This window comes from Denticeps clupeoides, chromosome 15, assembly GCF_900700375.1.
Source record: "Denticeps clupeoides chromosome 15, fDenClu1.1, whole genome shotgun sequence".
Lineage (NCBI taxonomy): Eukaryota > Metazoa > Chordata > Actinopteri > Clupeiformes > Denticipitidae > Denticeps > Denticeps clupeoides.
Window position 1 is genome coordinate 11,534,592 of NC_041721.1, and position 21,500 is coordinate 11,556,091.

At 46.5% G+C, this 21,500-nt stretch overlaps 1 protein-coding gene across 3 annotated transcripts in view; it reads left to right on the top strand.

Moving 5' to 3' along the window:
* phf21b (PHD finger protein 21B) overlaps nt 1–21,500 on the top strand; it is a 63,730-nt gene that overhangs the window by 23,821 nt on the left and 18,409 nt on the right. The window lies entirely within an intron of this gene.

Here is a 21,500-nt window from a genome sequence, read left to right on the forward strand (position 1 = left end):
TTACACTGTACGAGTATGTAATAATGCTTTATTTTAGGCTATTAGTATTAGTATGCAGTAAACTCTCTGCTCTGCACACAGAGAGGAGAAGGAAATCCTGAGTAATTAATACCTGCAGCTCACACTGCAGAATCACTGTAATATTTCGGAGCGTGTGCACCTCACATCCACACATGCACCCTCTGCTGGCGGGCCGTCCCCGTGAGCCGGCCCAAGTTGTGATGCTGCAGGAGTAGAGGCAAGCCACCTCGTTTCTGCGAGAGGCTGACCTTGCTGTGCTATGCGTGACCTGCATGAAATAAGAACAGGGGAGGGGGGTCAAGATACCACCCGGCTCCTGAGGTCCCTGCAGCTGGATCATACCAAAAGCGGGGGAAGCAGCGAGTATGGCCGGACTTAAGAAATAGGGCTTCAAAAAAGCTTTTATTCTTGTGCTTGGCAAAGAGACCTCTATATGATTTTTCATAAATAAATAGATAAACAACAAAAATCAAACACAGACCAATGTGGACAGTTTTTTCTTTCTAAGCTTTAAAAAAAAAAGTGCACACAGTGCAATTGCAATTTATTTTCAAGAAAATGTGCCGTGCAATATTTTAATCAGAACAAAACACCGAATTAATTAATCGCCCGCTGGCTTTTTTTTTTTTTTTTTGTCATGTAGGCTTTTTGTCATCACCTTCAATAAATGTGTCAATAGTAATATTCCTGACATTACTTTTGGCAGCGGAAATCAACACCAGATCCCATGGAGGACATAATGGACCGGCGTGGGTGAGCGGACGCCACAGAAACATCCATAATTCTTAGCGTCACCCGGGAGGCATAGATTCTGTATATGGATTTTTGTGAATTTGCTTTTCAAGAAAGAATTTCCAGAAAGCTTCCTTTCTGGGGAGGGAAATCCCAGAGACATGTTTTAGAAATGCACAGGGAAAATTCGGAGACCGGTAGTGTGTGTTGTTACAGAGCTGTGCTTGGAAAAGCTGGCAAGTCATTGGCATTTGAAATGCTGAACAATGTCTGCGAAGGCGTGGCTGCAACACAGGCCCTTCGTACGGGCTATCGGGAAAAACACGCCGTTGCTCTTCAGACTGCGAAAACCGTTTCTTCTGCTCTCGGAGCATTCCCACCCTCCCCGATGAGAAGATGTGGATGGCCGGCATGTGTGAGCCCGAAATTGTTTATCTGTCAAGTAAGAGAGCGAGCGAGAGAGACACAAGCGGAAGCCTCGTGCGCAAGCACACATCTGCAAACCGAAAATTTCATTTGCTCACATCTAATGAAATGCCAATTTAGCCACTGCGCTAACGCAGGAAGATGGAGTGAGGCGGCTGGACCTGGAGACAGACTCGTCTCGTCTCGTCTCGCTGGCCACCGAGGGGTGTGAGAGAAGGCGCTCGCTCCATGTGTAGCCTGATCTGCATGGCAAAATTCCGAGAAGAAACTTTGGTATGCTGTCCTCGGCCTACTCGGGGTCACACTCACTAGGTGTTGTGTAGCTATCACATGGGGATGACCCCAGGCTATAAGCCTCAGACTTTCAAACTGTTTCATAAATACTGAAATTTCACAGCAAAATGATTATTTGCTAGACTTTCTGCTATCTCAGGTAAAAATGGCATATATTTTTGTCCTATTAAAGGTATAAAGCTATAATGGGGCAGTGGTGGCCTAGCGGTTAAGGAAGCGGCCCTGTAATCAGATGGTTGCTGCCACTGAGGTGCCACTGAGCAAAGCACCGTCCATACACACTGCTCCCCGGGAACCTGTCATGGCTGCCCACTGCTCACCAAGGGTGATGGTTAAATGCAGAGGACACATTTCGCTGTGTGCACTGTGTGCTGTGCTGCTGTGTATCACAATGACAATCGCTTCACTTTAATGATAAAAATAAATATTTTTTGCTTTTTTTATAGGTCTTGGTGGTCCTATAGTCTCTTTCCAAAATTCAGATTTTTCCAGGATGCACCATTTCGATGTGTGTAGAGAGGGGGCATTCGCGGAAATTACATCATTAACACCATTAACCAACCGCCATTTTTCCAGAAAAAAATAAAATTAACCTATTGTTTCTTCAGATTCTTGCATGATGGAACCAAAAAATAAATTTGTTCTCATTTTTTCATCCAATCACAGAGCAACTTTGTTTTCAAACCATCGCGATCAGTGGCGTTCCTTTTTTAGGGGAGGGGTGGGAAATTCTCTGGGTGGAAAAAGCATGAGAAAGGGGAGGTAACCTTTCCCCTTATGATGACAAAAGGGGACAAATTCCAGATCCAACCATCTGAACTGCTGCTCTCTGATCAGCTAAGCAGAATGGCCAAAGCACTCTTTATACATATCACCATTTCTAGCCACTGCAGGACAATAGACAGACTAGGGCAGCTTGTATTAATCTTACATAATCCCACAAAGTGAAATTTTCATGATAGGGGACCTTTAAAGTAATGATGGGCTGTTAAAGTATAAAAAAAATGCATATATTTTATTTTAAATTTACTGTGTGCTGCAACACACTGGGGTCGCCCCAGATACAGTTTGGAGGAGCGTGGAGGGAGTCTCAGTGGACCTACCGCAATGTAACAAATGTGCTCCATCTCTGACAGATGCCCGTGTAATCATGTTAAGAGCACACACACACACACACACACACACACACACACACACTGAACACCTGAGCTGGGGGGCTGGGGGAGGTCTGTTTGTTTATTACAGAACGTGGGGACCATAAACACATGTAAAGGTCTGGTGCAGGCGCTGCGATGAATAGCTAAACAACTGGCTAAAAAAGAAAAAGAGAAGAAGTTAAAACCCCACGTTCTTGCCCGGGGAGTGACCCTCCTTCTTTGGGGCTGCAGGTTCAGTTTGGGTGACGGGGAGGGGTTGGCCCTGTCTGAGTCACCCCTGCCTGAGCTCTGCTCTTACATAATCTCACCTTGTTCCGAGGTGAGGGGGATGAAGTAACAGGCGGGCTCTGTATGGACCACAGTGCACCATCGAGGGAGAGCGAGAGAGAGAGAGAGAGAGAGAGAGAGAGAGAGAGAGAGAGAGGGCGGGGACGTGCGGTGGAGAAAATGAACTGTAACGTGGCGGCGCGGAGAAATGATGCCGACAATGTAGACATTGTAAAATGGTGTAGGCTTGGGGAGGAAAAGGTAATCTCTCTGCTGCCGCGTCTCTCTGTTTCCCCCCAGTCAAACTGATTTGGAAACTATCAGCGCTCTGCTTATAAATTTCCCCAGTGTGAAAAGAAGCAATGCATACAAAATGAAGCCCAGCCCGAATTTATCTGCTCGGCTATCTCCTTTCCCGTCCGCTCCCACTTACCCACGTCCCATTACGCAGAACAGAGAGAGAGAGAAAAAATATCGATAAAAGTGACAGTGAACTCGGCGTTAGAGTTTAACTCGCGGATCCCTGTACATCGCCATGTATGCGCCATGTCCCGTATGCACGAGATTACAGATGACAAATGGATGTGAGTAGTCCTATAAAGACGTCTGTGCGCTTTTATAAAAAACAGCAGCCGCTCTCCTCCCCAGCGGTTCCTTTCTCTCTGGTTTTTTTTTTTTTTTTTTGTGAAAGATGTGTTTATGAATTCTGAAGGATGAGAGAGTTATTGCGGCGTGACAAATGTCACTCAGGGACGAAATGGGTTTAGATCCAATGTGAAATTGGCTGGTAACCGCTACTCCATTCACAGTGACAAAGGAGTACAGGGAGCTGTTGAAGATTCCATTAAAATGCCAGACCTTGTGTGTGTTGACGTGTGTGTGTGTGTGTGTGTGTGTGTGTGTGTGTGTGTGTGTGTGTGTGTGCCAGCCACGCTGCTATTTATCTATACCGAGGACGAATATACTCGGCTAAGACATCCCATGACGGACTCCTTTCAGCAGACCGCTTTGTCTCTGTCCGTATTTAAAGTGACGGAGGGCGTTAATGACGGAGGAAAAATGCTGAGAATGTAAACGACTACGAGAAAAAAAAAACGCGAGAGATGGAAGAACGGAGGAAACGCTCAGATTCATTAGCTGTCAGTGTAATTTCAGAGGTGTGATTCATTATGTGGCGCTGGTCGATTATTTTCATTTCCAAACCCTGTATATTTTCTAGTTGACGAGCACAAGGAGTTTCGGAGAGGACGGGGGAAAAAAAAAAACCTAATTAAGATTAACTTTGCACTCCGTGATGGGTGGATAATTGTGGCAAAGCATTCGCGTGTGTAATTGATGCTGAATTTGTTTTCTATTTCGCTGTGCCGGTTTACCTTGTAAATGGGTGTATTTGCATTTTTTTGACGCGCGCCTTGTCGTTGACAGTTTCGTCTCAAATGTCAATCAAGCGTTGCATCAAGCCACTGGTGTCATGAGTTGCTACAGTGAGGCCAGTAACGCTTGGAAAGATTTTTTTTTTGCCGCAGATCTACCCAACCAGGATAGTGGTTGACAATATATTCAACAAACCCGATGTATCGTGGTTTGTTCCATGTGTGATGTAGTAAATGACAGTAATGTGAACATCAAGTATAAATCCTAATGGCATTGTACATCACTTTCAAGGTTCGCTCCCCTGCCTATGACGCAATGCACATTTTTTGGAAAAATCTAGGGTGACCAGACGTCCACTTTTGGAGACTTGGAAATTGCGCCTGGCCAGGCTTTTATCATTTTCTGGGTTTTTGAGCTGCCTAAACATTCGACACATCATGGGCATCCTACACGCCTGTTCACTTGCTCTCGCACCTCTTTTTCCCAAGCTCAAATCTGGTCAGCTTGGCTCTGTTATATATTTGTCAGACAAAAATGATCAATCCCCACAAAGTGCAAAATGATCAAAAGAAAAAAAAAAAGAGATCGCTGAAGATATGGCCCTGGTTATTATAGTGGATTATTATAATCTCGTAAGGACAGTTGACCCGAGGCATCAACTGCCTGCTTGTGACGTCTTGCTGAGAAAGTGCTACCGGATTTGTTCATTGCCGTGAGAGAAAAGGTGGCCGACCGGCACAGAACAGACGAAGACTTGATTGAAGGTTTTGAGATCTAATTTGCTGTTTAAAGTGAAACCGAAGCTATGCTCTTTTTTTGTTTCAGCTGTGGCTCCATGTTTCCTAGACATCTTGGAAAACTGACTTAAGTCATCCTACAGCTCAATAGGTCGTTTGCGCAATTAACCAGCCATCACCACCCAAATCACTGCACTTCCAGCAAGAGCTGATCGATGTTAGCCAATGCCGCTAAATCGGGAGTGAAATTGGCAATGTTAGCATTAGAATTTCGTCCTCCGCGTTGAAGCGCGGGCCTGGGTCGAGTAAACAACCAGCACTGGAATGAAATATTATCCACACTGAAGGCAAGAAACCTGCTCATTGACATTTCTCAGTGTTACAACAAGTCAGCTGACTCCTCGGGCCTTAAAGCATCCTGACAATATGACTGACCAGGGCGCGAGATAGAAAAAACGAATAAGTGAAAGAGCGCAATGCATATTCCCCAATTTTTTTTTACAGCAGCCAACTGAAAGCTGTGATGAAGGACATGGCGGGGTGTTATTGAGGTCTTTCACGAGCCTCGTAATGACCGTTTGATGTGTGTAACAAGCAGCTTTGTTTTCTCCCTGAGGCATCATTAGGCCCAGCTAAAGAGACGGCTAAATGCTGAGCGTGGACTGAAGACACAGAGTGAACTTGTTAAACGATACTCTGGAGCCCTGTCTCTCTAATGCTCTGAACACCGAGCCATGCTACCCAGTCGATATGCGGGATCTCGGGCCCACGTGTCGATTCAGCAGCACCCCCCCCCCACCCCACCTCCGCCCGGCCGACTTCCGCGCTTTCCCTGTTTGCCAACAACAATTATTAACCCTCCTCCTGGTAATCTTTAGGTCGCTCTCGCTCTGTATTGAGCGTCCCCCGCGCTCTCGCCTGGACGCCACTGTTGCTGTCGCCAGGCGGCGGTTGGGTCTCGACACGTAGGATCCGACGACCCCGGCGCGAGCGATCCACCGCGTCTCTCAATAAATCCCCACCTGCTATGAGCAAATTAAATATTGACTTCTGCTATTGACTCGTAGATCTAATTTGAAGTGATTGCAGATGAGAAATAATGGGGCAGAAAAAAAAGTGTCGGGGTGTTTGCCAGTGGTGCGCTGGGCTCTGTTCGGGGCTACTTGATTGGCTGAGATGGAGACAGGAGTGGTCCGCTCTCCTCCGGATGCTAAGCCCTCTGATGGCTGATGGGAAATGAGCAAAAAAAGTTGCCGTGAAATTGGTCATTGTTGTTGCGTGAGACGTTTTTACCGATTTTGAATGTACATATTGTACTAGAGGTACAGTGTGTGTGCGTTTAACAGGGAGAGGGTGAGCGATGGGAAAGAACGAATAATTGGCACGGAAGTGATACATCTATGGTTTCAGCAGCAATGCATAAATGGATGAGAAACTGTACAGCGGTCGGAGAAGAGGCTCCGTCTTCATGTTTAATAACGCGCCGCGGTCCCCTCCCAGGCAGTCCTCTCCCCGACTATCTGCATTTAGCCGCTCTGCAAGTACGGGCCGCCCCAAATCAAATCCTCTGTGTCAATATTTGCCTGTGGGCTCAGACCGGAGTGCTGATATTGAAAGCTGTCGCGCGCGGGGAGCTGAGGAACGGGGAGGCTGACATTAATAAAGGATGCAGCAGGACCAGGAGGGGGCAAAGGCTGATCATTTCAGCTTCCTGGTTGGTGGAAGCAGGGTTTGCTCTGCGCTACCGGGCTTCACGTTTTTTTGATCTAATACGGTTGTCCACAGTGCGGTCTCGCTTTAGAAATCTGTAAAAATGAAATGACGAAATGATTGGTTAAATTGTGTTTCTATACATGATGCTGTTTAAAAGCGAGGCTTTTGGTTGGATCAAGCTCAGTACTTTTAAGAAGCAGAACTGCTGAATGCAGACCAGATTGGGCTTTACTCTGAGTCTATGTGGGACATTGTTACACGGCATAACTAAATATATAATGAAGAACATGATTGACACGGCTTTGATATTCGCATCACTTAGGCTATTTAACATTTGCGTTAAAGCCAGCCTGCTGTTTTTGACAAACACTGGCATACTGTGTATAATATCGATGCACACCACTAACAGCGTGATTGCGAAGACGCAATTTTCTGCCTGCTCTCCGCAATCTTGGCGCATGCAGATTGTTAGAGAATTAAAACTTGTGCGGCCACAGAGCTAAGGGTCACAAGTGGAAAGGCTTATTTTGGCTTTGCGTTCTAAAGCTGTCGCTTCTCTTTCACCCCCGTCTCTGCCAGAGTAAATGGACTGTTGCAGACCAATTGCTAGTGCACTAAAGTAATGGACTGTCTGAAAATGCTGACGTGAAAAGTCCGCTGCTGATTTGTTTCTTTTCTGTTGCAAAGCGCCCGGGTTCGGATTGAAATATGGCCTGCTGCTGTTGGACCGAGTGTCACCCAGTTACACTGTCTAGGCCCACACTGGGACCGGGCCAGTGTGGACAGGAGTTGGGGAGGACGAGATCCAGGGCCCTGGCGACTGATTAAGACGGAGCGTCCAATCGCCTGGCTAATGTGTTCGATCTGATCTCTCCGATTCTACCTTCAGCAGGTCACGGGGCTTTACTGAACGGCGGCAAAACTCTCCTCTGCTCACGCTCTGCTTCTCTACTCAACTCAGATCCATAAGTGGACAGTAAATGTCTTCGTATACAAAGACCTACAGAGAAAAAGAAAAATAATGGTTTTATGCTCGATAAACGATATAAATAAAGGGCAAGATTTAAATCCACCTGAAAAGTGGATCTAAACGTGATAACAGATCTCTAGATGGTTAGAGGGCAGTGGTGGCATTTAAGGAAGCAGCCCCACAATCGTCCCCGCTGCTCACCACGGGTGATGGTTAAAAGCAGAGGACACATTTCGTTGTGTCACCGTGTGCTGTGCTGTTTAGGACGATCGCTTCACTTTCACTTCCTTTATAGGTAGGTTATTTATAGCTTATTTTATGTGTAGACAGTTTTTAATAAAAAAGCTAAGGCATCAAGTAGAAAAAAATCTGTAATGGTTGCCGACTGAGACAAAGTCCGCAAGGAGAAGATTTCATTCTTTTTTTAATTTTGTGCGCGTTACAAACAAACAAATACATAAAAAAAAACCATCTGGTAGGGTAAATATTATTTAAAGTGGGATCGATAAACTCCTCTGTGGCATATTCCTGCTGCGATCCCCTCGAATCGATTTCGAGGAAGTGGGACACCTCAGGACTTCGCAGAATGTGCCAAACACACATAATGTTCATTAAGCAACGCTGCAAAAGTTGAGTTTCTGCGACCGGCGGAATAATAGCTCCCCGTGGCAGGTGGGCCAGACGCACTCAAGTGCACAAATTACCCACAAAGCAATCTGCTGCCTGCTGAGGGGACGGCCCCTCCATACCGAGCGTGGCTTTGTCGCCCCTCTTGATTTGTCGCTTTCTGCTACAAATCTCATCCGCCCCCCACCCCCATGGCTAACCCCTCCCTGGCTGTCCCATTACCTAAAAGAGGCACCACCTCATGCCCCCAGGTACCTGGTACACTGGGGGTGTCCCTTTGTGTCTCCTATTCCCCAGGCTTGTTCAGGGAGCGCTTCAAAACAGAACATTTATATAACTTTCTAGCTTTGGAAACTTTCTCTCGGCGCCCCTTAGTAAACGGTGTCGGGAAGACAGGCTGCCGGTGCATCACGTTCCCTCTGCCAGTTCGCCGTTGTGTTTGGTCAGCGGCTGCTGGGTTCTGCGCGTTGCTGCGCGACTGTGGCGGCTGTCGCTCTTTGTGACTGCATCTGTCCCAGGCCTATTGTTTGTGGGAGTCCATCTGCTGGCCCACGCACACCACCAACACAGAAACACGGCACAACGCAGCGCATTGTATGCATCTGTCAAAATGTAATCATATGGAAGGGTATTAAATAGTATTTTGACATGGATTTCAGTATATTATTCATAGAAATAGGTTGTATGTTCTAGTCAGAAGCATCCATACAGGTTCTGTATTAAAACTTTCACATTCCAACTCTCACACAATAAAGTATAGCTGGACATTGGCAGCTTCTTCATGATACCATACATATCACTATACAAAGGAAATAAATCTCTGCAGCAAATAAATATATATGTAATAAGTTGTGGATTACGATGAGAAATGTTAAATGACAGTATGATTTTTTTTTGCGTATGAGGGCAGAATAAATATGTTTATATAGCAAGGAGTTAATTATACTATACAACCCAACTTAATGTGCAGTAATTCAGCTCTAGTAATGCGTTATACCGTTAAATTTGCATATTTATTTGTAGACATGCTTTGCGGTAATAGTGGAATGGAGAAAAGAATGCATATATTCATATTCATAAATGTGTATACAAGACCATTATTAAGATGAATAAATGGTCTGACTGTAGGCTTTAAACCTATGATTTATGATTGAGACTTGTCCCATCCATAATCAGAACTCAAGACAAGACAACCCGAGCCCCAGAGTCCCAGCACGCTGTGTGTCCCCTCCCCCATCTACCTCTCCACCACAAACACACGCAGCCACCCCCTTCCCTCTCTGAAAGTGCCAGCTGTCCCCGTTCCCTCTCTCATCCTCCCCTCCTCCCGCACTCCACGCCCGAACCCTCCGCCCCAGCGTCCAACCCCCCCGCACGGCCTGCTGTGGAAGTGGCGATGCTGAAACGTGAATTACGGCGGACAACTGGGAGAAATATGCCAGGTCTCGGGCCGCTGGTGGCGGCACGCACGTAATTCTCTTGACAAGGTTTAAGAACACATTCAAGTCACACAAAACGAAGCGCTGAAGGCCCTCGGTGTTCCTCCTCTGATCGCGGGCTGCGGGGAAGGGGGGTCTCCGCCTTGATGTAGGAAGCACTTTTTAAACGCGGTAACCCCTCCGATGCGGCGCGGGGCTTTGAATTAACGGCCCACGTCCCGTTCGCTATGTCAACGTGACAGTCGCGAGTGTCTATTATGTTACCCCGAGGGCATCTTCAACGTCAGCCTTAATGGCGGCATGGGCGGGCACGCTGTACTCCCTTCACTTTGATTTATAAATAAAATGTCCCGCCGAGTGTCTTCGCTCTCCATCGCCATGGTGACAACAAAATGTACAAGCGCGGCGTCTAATTTTTGCTCAGCAGATGTCCTTCGTGTTCGCAAATCAAACATGTTAATGAAGTTGCCCGCGCGGGCCGACGTGGGCACGGCGCGCTCGGCTCCGGGCACCCCGGCCCACGCGGAACCCAGAGTCTGGCGCCCCCGGCGCCGCCGGTGCCTCGCCGCTGCCAAGCGGATAATGTCTGTTAAATTAATAAAGCGGCCATTTCTCCCGCCATATGCAGGGCCGTAAGCGACACCGAGGAGCTCGGCTCTGAGATGGACGGAGGAGGCAGGGAGCTGTTGCGGGCGGCTGCCGATGGCAGACGTTGGCCAGAGCGTAATTAATGGCGCTGGTAACGGCCGCGGCGCGGTGGCCCGGTGCCACCGCCATCTCTCATCTCATTATTGCCTCCTATTATCAGACAACAGTTAAGATGATCGGTCGCCATCGCTCCTCGCTCTTTTACCGTCGACTCCGTGCGGACCCTGACCTTTCCCTGCGGCACGGCTGTCACCACGACGTGTCAATAGACTCTTCCCCAGGTTGGGACAAGGGTGGACAAATAAACGCTGTCATTATGTCACAGGTCAGAGATTCGCCGCAGTCCCCGTAATGGCGAACGATTTTGCGTGGGCCCTGCTGTAAAAGCCGTAATTCAGGGATGTCGCGTAATCCTCCCTGCTGTACAAGTTCAGAAGAACTGCTTCGGTGCTTCTCCAGTCTCTGCCATGGGATGGAGGGATGGACAGAAGATATCCCCTCGGTCGGTGTTTTGGGATTTGGTGAGATTTGGTGATTTCCAATGACTTCATCATGGAAGACGCCTCTCTGATCAGGATAGAAATCTCTCCTTATAGTATGAAGGAAATCGCTCCATCCATCCGTATATCGTAACAAGCGGACCCGAACCGAAAAATGAACTTCTATGCTCATTTATACAAGGTTTTCGTTTCATTTTTCAACATCTGCGTTAGTTGTTGGCCTGATTTATGAATCTAACAAATTCATAGATTCTTTTTATTGTATTTTGGTTAAGGCACCAAATCAGCAGACCAAACGGATACCGCTGATCTCCCTGGGCCTTTGGAGAGCACAGGCTTTATGCCGGCTTTGGCGCTAACCCCATAATAATAAATGCACTTCTTGAAGTTGTTCAGCAGACCTAATGAGCGGTGGCGGGATGCGGCAGAGCACGCAGTTTTTAATTTCATTTTTTCTTTTCTCTCTGGGAACAATAAAGAGGACGGCCGCCATCCCAGCAGCGCCGAGATCATCAGCCTCCATCCAGGCTGCCCCGCCGCACATTTGCCCGAGTTACACATTGAGACTTGCAGCCCGGGGAAGATGAAATGAGAGCGAAAGGGGAGCGCGGAACAAAGGAAGAGAGGAAGAAAGGGAGAATATAAAGAAGGTTTTCAAGAAGCTCCAGGGACGGTGGCCTGTATGAACGCCGGCCAGAGGAGTGAGCCAGTTTAGCGTCGACGGCGTAGCTTAAGCAGAATGGGGCAGACAAGAAAAGAAAAAAGCAGCACGAGGCAGCAAGAACATTATTTCCATACACGTCTTACAATACGTTCACGGAGCCTTGGCTTTGGCTTATTTTGTTCTCGCCGCATTCTCTCTTAGCCTAATGAGCTCTTAACAAAGCAGAAGAAACAGCAGAAGTGTAGGGTGGGGGGTGAGCAAGACAGAGCGAAATAAAAGAAGGAGGACGGGGAGGACACGTCACAATCGAGCTGTTGAATGTTTGATGGCGCTGTGCTGTAGCGAAGGGCCCTCCAGGGCTTGTTTGCATGCATTACAGTGGCGGAGTCTAAACTCAGCGCGCCGCGGTTTCATTTCATGTGCCACAGAGAGCCTTGACCCCACCGAAGGACTGACTGGAGTTAAGTGAAGCACATATTATGTTTTGTTTTTTTTTTTTTCGTGGGCATCGGTGTAGGGCTCCAGATGCCCACGAGCCCTTCTTGGGGGGCGGAAGGCCCGGCTCATGGACAGCCCTCCATGGCAGAGCGTTCTGCTGGCCACGTGGAATGATTGCTAATTATCGTATACGGTAAATCTGAGACGCCCAACGTAGCTCTGAGCCCTGGAGGGACATGCGAGTTTAGCGTGCGCGCACATTGTTGCTCTTTTCTTCATCGTTTTTTCTACCGACAGAGGAATGTTTCCTTCTCGTCCCGTGCTGACAGCTGAGCATATGCTCAGACGCGCGTCTGTAATCGAATCTACCTCCAGCAGGCCTTTCCTGGGGTTTTGGAGTTTGTGGGGGGGCTTTAACTGATGAAACCGAGTGTAACACGCTACTCTTTCTATTTCCCATTACTGACACCTACCCTTCAAAAGCATAGGGGCGTATACGAATGTCGTCGCTCTTCATGAAACTTTCATGTGTGTGTACATGTAAATATATTATATTTATTTCAAAATTAAGTCATTTTAATGATCAACAAACCTTTTAAAATATCAGGGTTGCATTAGTGAATGCAGCATTTTATGGGCCTATGCATTTATGTGGATTATTAAAGGGCGTTTCAAAATGACTTATGAAAAGTAGTGTATATCTGACCCTACTACAGGCAAATCTACTGAATATGTGTTGTCAAATTTAGTTTTTAAGCTACACTGACAAAATTATGTTGGGAATTTTGCCCTTAGACTTACAAAAAACACTTCTATATTACATGTATAGATTTCAGGGAAAGCTCTGCCAGCACATTTTATGACGCTGAATTCGAACTGCACATATTAATCGAGATATATCTGTTTATGAAATACAGTGAGCGATCAGTGCGAGCGTGCAAGTATTTCTTTTTTTTCTTCTAGAAGCGAGAATAGCGACGCCGGTGTTTGAAGGGTAGAGGGCCCTGTAACACCTGGTGTTTCTCCCCCACATCTACAGCGTGGAGTACGAGCACTCCCTCTCCCTGAGGATGATGGGAAGTGACAGGAAGCAAGCAGGGTCTCTGGTAATGAAGCGGCGGCGGCGCAGGATGGGGGCAGTCCTCTCATAAGCCGACTGGGCCCTTATTTAAAAGCTCTGTCATAAACACGGGAGAGGCGGCGAAGTGCTCGCAGAACCACGGGAGGCTTTTTATATATATATATATATATATATATATTTTTTTTTTAAATAAAAAAAACATGTAAGGGCAAACAGGAGGTTCCTGTGCCCCAGTCATCAGCACTCTGCGGCGCACCGCACGCATAAATACCAGGCCAGTTACGGCCTGACGTTGTGCTTTAACTCTCGCCGAGACTTTAGTCATGTCTACGCCCGGCATACATTATTCAGCACGATCGACCCACTGTATGCATGTTTATAATTACAGCGCCGCTCCTCCCGCCGCTGTCACGGCGCGAGCAGAAGTGAGCATTTTTAATGAGCTCGGCACAGCAGAGAGACAGCCAGACAGACTCAAGACACGTTGGGTATTTGACTTCTAATAAAGCCAGCAGGAGGGGAGTTTTTTTTTTTTTTTTTTTTTTCGATAGGGATGAGGGGGGGGGGGGGGGGGGGGGGGGGGGGGGGGCAGCCGCTCTCATTCAGGGGCGGTGGAGAATTGGCGGCGCGAGAGTCCATCATTCTTATTTGAGAGAGGCCGTGCTGTGGAGCAGCGGGCGATGTCAACGTGTCACAACGGGCTATCTGTCTCCCACTTCTCCGAATCAGGCTGCGAGACGGAAAATACGTCGCGGCGAAAATCTACTTTTTAAATAAACCCGTCGGTGGACAGGAGACATGGTGGGAGGCGGTGTGATTTCTGACCATTGAAAATAGAAACTCCGGCTTGTCGTAGGAAGAGGCGGAATACATATCACGAACGTGTTGGATTATTTTCCGCGATAAAACAATTGCAGTTCACAGGGTTTATTTTTATTTATCCATAAAACGACTGGCAAATACTTACTAAACTAAACTGAACTAAAGGTAAACTGTCATCCTCAATTTGTGACTGTGCTGTGTAGGGATTAGACTGCATCTCTTTGCATTTCTCTTATTTCTGCTGTCACAGTGGATGTGTCTCAGTTCATGGGCCACATCTGTACAGATTTTGAGTCTACGTCAAATGTGGACCACAGTTGCCTAAAAGCCTTATTTAATGACATAAAAATACTCAATTCCCAATGCTAACAGCTAAATCAGTGGTCAAGGAATTTACAGATTTTTTGTTATTTGCTTGAATGTCGACTCATTAGCATCAATGCTAATAGGTAGGCTTTACTCACAAATTTTTTTTTATAAAGTAGTAGGGAGTTACATGAAAAGCACTATTACTGACATCACAGAATTTAGTTCTCACCAGGGATGTTTCTCACTAATTCTGACTAATAACAACAATGCACTCAATCTTATACTTGTACCGTTTTATATTAGTAAAAGCATGGGACTAAAACCTTACCTACAAACTTTTAATTAACTTCTGCGGCATATCTGTTCACAATATGATACAAAATTGTAACGTATTCCTTGTAATTAGATGGATCTCATCTTAGAACAAAGGTATTGGTCAATTCTTGAAAAGCAGTGACAGAATGACCTGAAGTAGAATTTTAGAACTAATGTTGCACTTCCAAGACCGGGGTCCCATGTTCCTGTCCGAGGTTCTGAGTGAGGTCTGTCGCCTTGGCTGACGCATTCCAACGAGAATTTTCAGATGAGGGGAAATTAGTCTGTGGGCATGTATGATTTGCATTTAAATGGGTTTATTGTCTACAGATGGCACGACAGGCAGTGGCCACATGACCAAATTGTTTTCTCTGGGAGGAAATTGGGAGTCGGCATTTAATTTTGTTCCCTCCATATATTGTCACATTAAAAAGGCTTTGTGAGTCGGTTTGATGTTTGTTGTTTCTGGAGCAAAGTAATGAAGGGTTTTACGTGGCGCTCCATCCCTTTGTTAGACCAGGCCTAAGAAGCAATATTAATAATCAACTGCTGTGTCTTCTTATAAAGCCACAGATGAGCCATTCATGATGCTGGTTTGGCGTATTATTGCTCTGAGACATCGCTTTAATCTGGGCATTATAATATCCTACAGTAAGATTTCAAGCTGTTCTACACGGAAACCCTTTTTGCTTTTTTGATATTTTATATGGAAATGCACAATTTCTTTTAAGTAGTTATTAAGTGAAGTGTCTTTTTAATACGGTTCTTTGGTCTTCTGAGCAACTGGCAGAAATGAACTGCAGTCACGCAGGCCTGAAACGACAAGAGCCGATAGAGGTCACCTATCCGGTTTCTTCTGTCTATTGTTCACAAGTGGAGCAAATGGGACAGTCCCCTTTAATGCATGCTGTTTTGATTGCACAAGACATGATAAGGGTTCCTGGAAATGAAATGCAGAGGATCTGTGATCCCAATCGAAATGCACTCTGCCCTTCTCAGGGATTGTCCAATATGGTCCTTGAGCCTTGAAAGGCCATGCAAAGGCTGAGAAGGACACAAACACTTGTTCTCTCTTTTGGGGAGGCAGTGGGGGCTGGAAGGGGTCTCATTGTGCCCATGTGTTGATTGATTTCTACCAGAAGATACCCTTGGCAGTGGCACAGTGTGCCTCTTATCAACAGAGCGCATGGGAGCCTGGCCCTTGGCCCAGTCTTTGGTGGCAGGGTGCTGGTGCCCGATTGGAAGGCCCTGCCAGAACAATCCACGCTCTCTGCAGAAGGACCCCAGTTTCAAAGAGCCTGAGGTGGTGACGCGTCCCGAGTGACACACCTTCATGCACATTTGCTCTCGGGAGGAGCTCCCACCTGCCTGCAGCACACGGAGGGTCTGCCGCAGGTGATAAAGAAGTCCTCCTCCTCTTCTTGAAGCGCTCTGCCATATGCCTCAGCACCTCACATCCGGGCTCAGAAAGGATGCCGCTGAGGATGTGACGGAGCAGCCCAAACTGATGAAGCTCAGGGACATCGAGATAATGGCCTTTTTTTTGACAGGTCTGCTGGATTCCTCCCTCTAGGGGATTGAAGGCCATATTGGTGGATTTCAACAGCACCCAGAGCTGAGGTTTTCACTCTTTTATGCATTACTTCAAGCGGTGCCAGTGTCAGTGCCAGTGGGGCACAAGGAGCTGCAGCAGGCATCATGATGGGCAGCTCCTGGGTCCTCGGCATATTCCCAGTAAGAGCCTCTCCACGGACGCTCACAATCATCACCTGCCCCGCCCGGATCCAACACCTTCCATCTTGCGGGAGTCCACGGCCTCTTGCGGCACAGATTACAGCCGAGCCCCCGGAGGCCGGCAGAGCCGCTGCTGTTTGTACCGGCGAAGCTTTCATGGTTTTTAGAAGCGATTCATCAGCGCGCAATGAGAACGGGAGCGTCTCCGTTGTTTTGGTGGCTTTTTTCTTTTTACCGCCAGATAATCATTAGGCAGTGAGCGAGGATGGTGATGAAAGGAAGAGTGTGAGTGTTTGTGTGTCGGGCGTGGGCGGCTTTTGAGTGAAAATGGTTCGTTAAGATGGTGCTCTTAACTGGCTCGTGGCGTGCTCACCTGTCTGGGTGTCATGGCGCGTCTCTGGGGCTTTGCTAGCTGCCGCCGTGACCTCGGTGACAGCTCCTCTGGAGCAGGAAGCCAATCAGCTGTCCTTTCCTCACCCCCCCTGTACAAGAGGTCATTCTGAGTGTTATTTTTTTTATTGATCCACACACTTTATTGATGGACACACACACGTCATACAGATGCTTCGTGTCCTCTTTGGCTGATTGTTCAGCTGCTGTGTCAAGTTAAAATGGGCAAATCAATAAAAAACTTTAGTGGTTGTGCTGGTCAAATAAAAAAAAAAAAAAGTAACTAGTGGGTGTTGGCAGGGAGATAAGAGATAAGGAGATGGGAAAATGGCTGCCTTTATCTGAGAATTAGTAACATTTATTATTGTACAATTTAGTTATGATCTGGCATGTTGATTGGCTGGCAGTGTCTCATGTTAATGTTGCTCTGATACATTGCTGACACGCTACGATTGCAGGTATTGGCGGAGGTCCCTCACTATCATTTGCCGTCATGGAGGACCAGTAATGGCCAAGACTTTTTAAAAGTCTTGCCCTGTGTACAAATGGCTGCATCTGGTCATCATCCCTTTTCTAGCACCTGTCTATAGAGCCTTTTGATTGGAGACCACGTTTAAGCTGTGATGGTTGGAAAATGGGCTTGTCAAACATTCATAATCACATAATCCATCGTTATTTCATAAACACATACATGCTGGTGCTTTCGGTTCAATAGACGTGGCCTTCTTTTGTAGAAAAAAAAATTGTCATGTACGCGGGTACGAGCAACTGCAAAGCTGCAGGAGGTTTGAGCAACACGCAGCGGAGAATAAAGTGTCAGTTATTTGCCCTTAAAAAAAACACACACACACACACACACACACACACACACACACACACACACACACACACACACACACACACACACACAATAATGGGCACAGCAACAGCATCTGCAATTTACTCATTATTCTGCACTCGGCATAAAAGATGACAGCAACGTGGGGCAATTACAGCCACTGAGACGCTTTCTGTCTCCTGGTGTTTCCCTTCACACTTTGTGTACATTAGCGTGGGTCGCTCTCTGTCTGAAAATCCATACCTAACGGCCTCTAATGGCGTAATATGGGCAATTAAGTCTTCCTTTTAGAGATGCTTCTCTGATCTCAGGCGAGGGGGACAGCGCACTTTGGCAGCCCGCCTGCAACCTGTGCGACACTAAAGAGCATCAGGCCTTGCAAGGCCCCCCGGAATGTACGGTACTTACTGTATCTACTTTTGAGGAGTTTCGTAAATGTGCTCCTCATCTGCATCCCTAAAAGGCAGTTGGTTTGCTTTAATGTCATTTGATGGGGGCCTTCTTAATACTTTTATGGGAGGGGTCTTCTACACCGGATACCAATGATGTTGAGGCTGTTGAGGCACACACACCAACGCATTGTAAACGTGCTGTTTGCGCGTGCTGTTTGAGATTTCAGTGCGAAATCTGTACATTTACATTACATTTACATTTATGGCATTTATCAGACGCACTTATCCAGAGCGACTTACAATCAGTAGTTACAGGGACAGTCCCTCCCTGGAGCAACTTAGGGTGAAGTGTCTTACCCATGGTGATAAGTGGGTGTTGAACCTGGGTCTTCTGGTTCATAGGCGAGATTGTTACCCACTAGGCTAATACCACCCTACTATACGTACCACTTATGTCAATAACAAGCGAACGCCACTCACGGTCATGACTCGTGTAAACAAATCAGCATCGTGGTTTTATTATCATGGTTCAAGTTCATGTTGCAAGTAGGCATATCTTTCTTTTGCATTCCAGGTCTCCCCAATCTTTTTTTATTTGATAAGTTTTTAATGTTGATTTCAAATTTGAAGCACTTTTACAGTAAATTCCCAAGCACTTTGATGAACAGTGATTAAATGTGATTTGTCATTTTGCAGTTCCTTTTTTCACATCCACTCCATAAAACATTTTTTTTGGGTAAAAAAATATGTTTATAATGGAATTTAGAAGAATTAAAATGGAAAAATGGAATTTAGTAAAAGATTAAATGGACTTTAGTAAAAAAATGGCTTTCCTAGGGCCCTAGATATAAATGTATATTGAATATGGTCTTAATACTGTTGTAGGTTTGTGATGGCATTATCATTGTAACTATTACATGTTTGTTTCTCTAGTGTCATCATTTGATCATTACTAATCACACTAACTGGTCATGTACTCGTCCCATAATGGACATGTCATGCAAGAAAGAGTGAAGTGAAGTTGCTTTTCGGAGGCTAGAAGCTACCCCTAACAAGCAGAGAAATAGCCATGCCGATGTTGTTTACGGTGATCAAATGAAATAAACTGGACACAAATAACACAACGATGCGCTTTATACACTATTCTATCAGTTTTTCACAGCAATCCCGCAACCTTTACACATAGTGCACATTAAAACTGGACCATAAAACTATTAAAATCAAACACTAAATATGTTAGCTGTCAAAAAAAAAAACTAGTATTAAATAACATTCTGTGGTATTTAAAATCATATTGTGCTATAACTGTGTGTTTTTGGTAATATTACACTACTAGCCCATTACATTACTCATGTGTGTGTGTGTGTACGTGTGTGTTCACATGTTACGTGGGGGTGGGGCGTAGAAATCAGTGACCTTTCAGATAATCACAAGTGCCCTTGGTTGAACAAACGGCGGCCTGTTGAAGCCGCGGACGCCGACTGGTGCCGGGGCTGCCTGTGGATTACATTGATCCCCTGAAACAATGAGGCCACACCGCACACATTGTGGGGGAATTAATAAATAACACCATGCGAATGAAGTCGGCCATTCACACCAGCGTGGAAAAGTGAGGGGCGGGGGGGCGGAGACTCGCGGATTCCGTGTGGCTTTTAGGGCTCCTTTGTAATCAGCCACAATGGAGGTTTATTTGCACAGTTTTAATAGTCTTAGACTCAGTTTTCTTTGGCCCCACTTTTTTTTTTTTTTGGACTCCTTTCACACTCTGTACTCACCTGTGCCACAACAGCAAATGCTGGTTACTTCACCAACCCTGCCTGTCAGCAAATATACACCCGGCCATAAACACCCGTCGCTTTTCTCCTGCCTCTTTCGACAGCTTTTAAAACACAGCCCGCGTTGGCGGCGGGAGCCCGCTAATGCACCCTCACGCCCGTTAAGGTTTATCGAGAACAAGCAACGCGCACGAGAGCAGCGAGGGATGATAATCCCATAGAGAAGCGGGGAGAAAAGGAGTCGATACGTTTTTTTTTTTTGTTCCTTTTGATTATTCAGAGTGACGGGATTATGTGCAAAGGCCTCCCTTACTGGAGTAGTTTAGATAAGGCTGAGGAGTGCGGCGCTGGGGGGGGCTGTGCGGCCGCAGTGTCACAGGGCGGCGTGAAAATGAAGGCTCATTTCGGCGCCGACAAGAGATGCTTGATCTTTAAAGTCTTGTCGGTTCTTGGGACGTAATTAAATCTGTTTTTTTTTTTTATCGCTTTCATCATTCTCATCATTTCTGCACCCGCACCTATTTGGCACACAAGCGGGAGAAGCAGGAGAGCACCCCAGCGAGCGCCTGCTACGCTCTTCTTGTTCCACACGCTGATTAGAGCGGATCCTGACAAAAAGCGAGAATTCGGTTTCCACGGAGATCGCCGGTCCTCCCCTCTTTAACCGAGCCTCTCGCTCCTTTTTGCTGTCCCAACTACACACTCACACACATCTCCTCAGAAGACCAAAAAAGAGCCCACCCGATTAAGGATGCAGGGGCTAATCTCAAACACTCTTCAGCTCTCACCCATCTACTTTCAACAATGTGTGTGTGTGTGTGTGTGTGTGTGTGCGGCAGGCCTCTGTTCCCAGCCCAGGTAATTGTGAGTTCACCAAGCTGTGAAGGGATCGAGCGGAGGCAGCAACATCCCAGGCTCTACACCCACTTAAGTCACACACACACACACACACACACACGCTCTGAGAAAACTGAAAAACACTGCCTGAACCTAATCAATTTTGGCACCTTTATTTATTTATTTATTTATTTATTTCCCTGCCGCTGCGGTGTGAGCAGAGTACCATTTCTCCACTTCTATCCCTGGGACAAACACTGCACTGTTTCACGCTAAATTGGAAATGTGCTGTTTTTTTTTTCCCTCTCCCTAAATGGACCGTTTTTAAGATTCCGTTTTTTGTTTTTTTTTTATATGCCCTGTCTGGATCATTACAGCATATTTTGTGTTCCTTCATTTTCCATGTTCTCATCACTGGCAGCTCCCGGAGTACTTTTTTGCCGGAGCTTCCAATCTGTATTTTTAGGCATAGCATGGAAGAACAGCTGAAGGACGCGCTCTGTAAAAATCACCCTTCGCTTTAGAGCACCACCCCCTCCTTCCCCACCACCACCACCGCCTCGCCTCGCATCTTACAGAGGACACAGAGAGTGAGAGAAATCGCCTCCCTTGTCAGAGCCAAGCTGAAAATGAAACCCCCCCCAACCCCCAACCCATCCCCCCACCCACACCATGTACTCATAGAAGAACGATAAAAGGGGTAGGAGCAGAAATCGGAGTTGGGCCGTGGAATGGAATATAAAATATTTAGAGCGCCTCCTCTTTCAGTAGTGCGAGTGTGAACTGTACTTATCTCTGCTTTGGCTTTTTTTTTGCAGCAAGCGAGGAAGGGAGGGAGTAGGGAGGCTGGACTGTGTGTGTGAGAGAGAGAGAGAGAGAGAGAGAGACAGAGGGAGTGTAACACAGTGAAGACAGCTGTGCTGTTCTGTAGCAAATGGGATAAGGCTAGCTTCACAGTCAATATTACAACCTGGCCAACTACACAGTTGGTGAACAAACG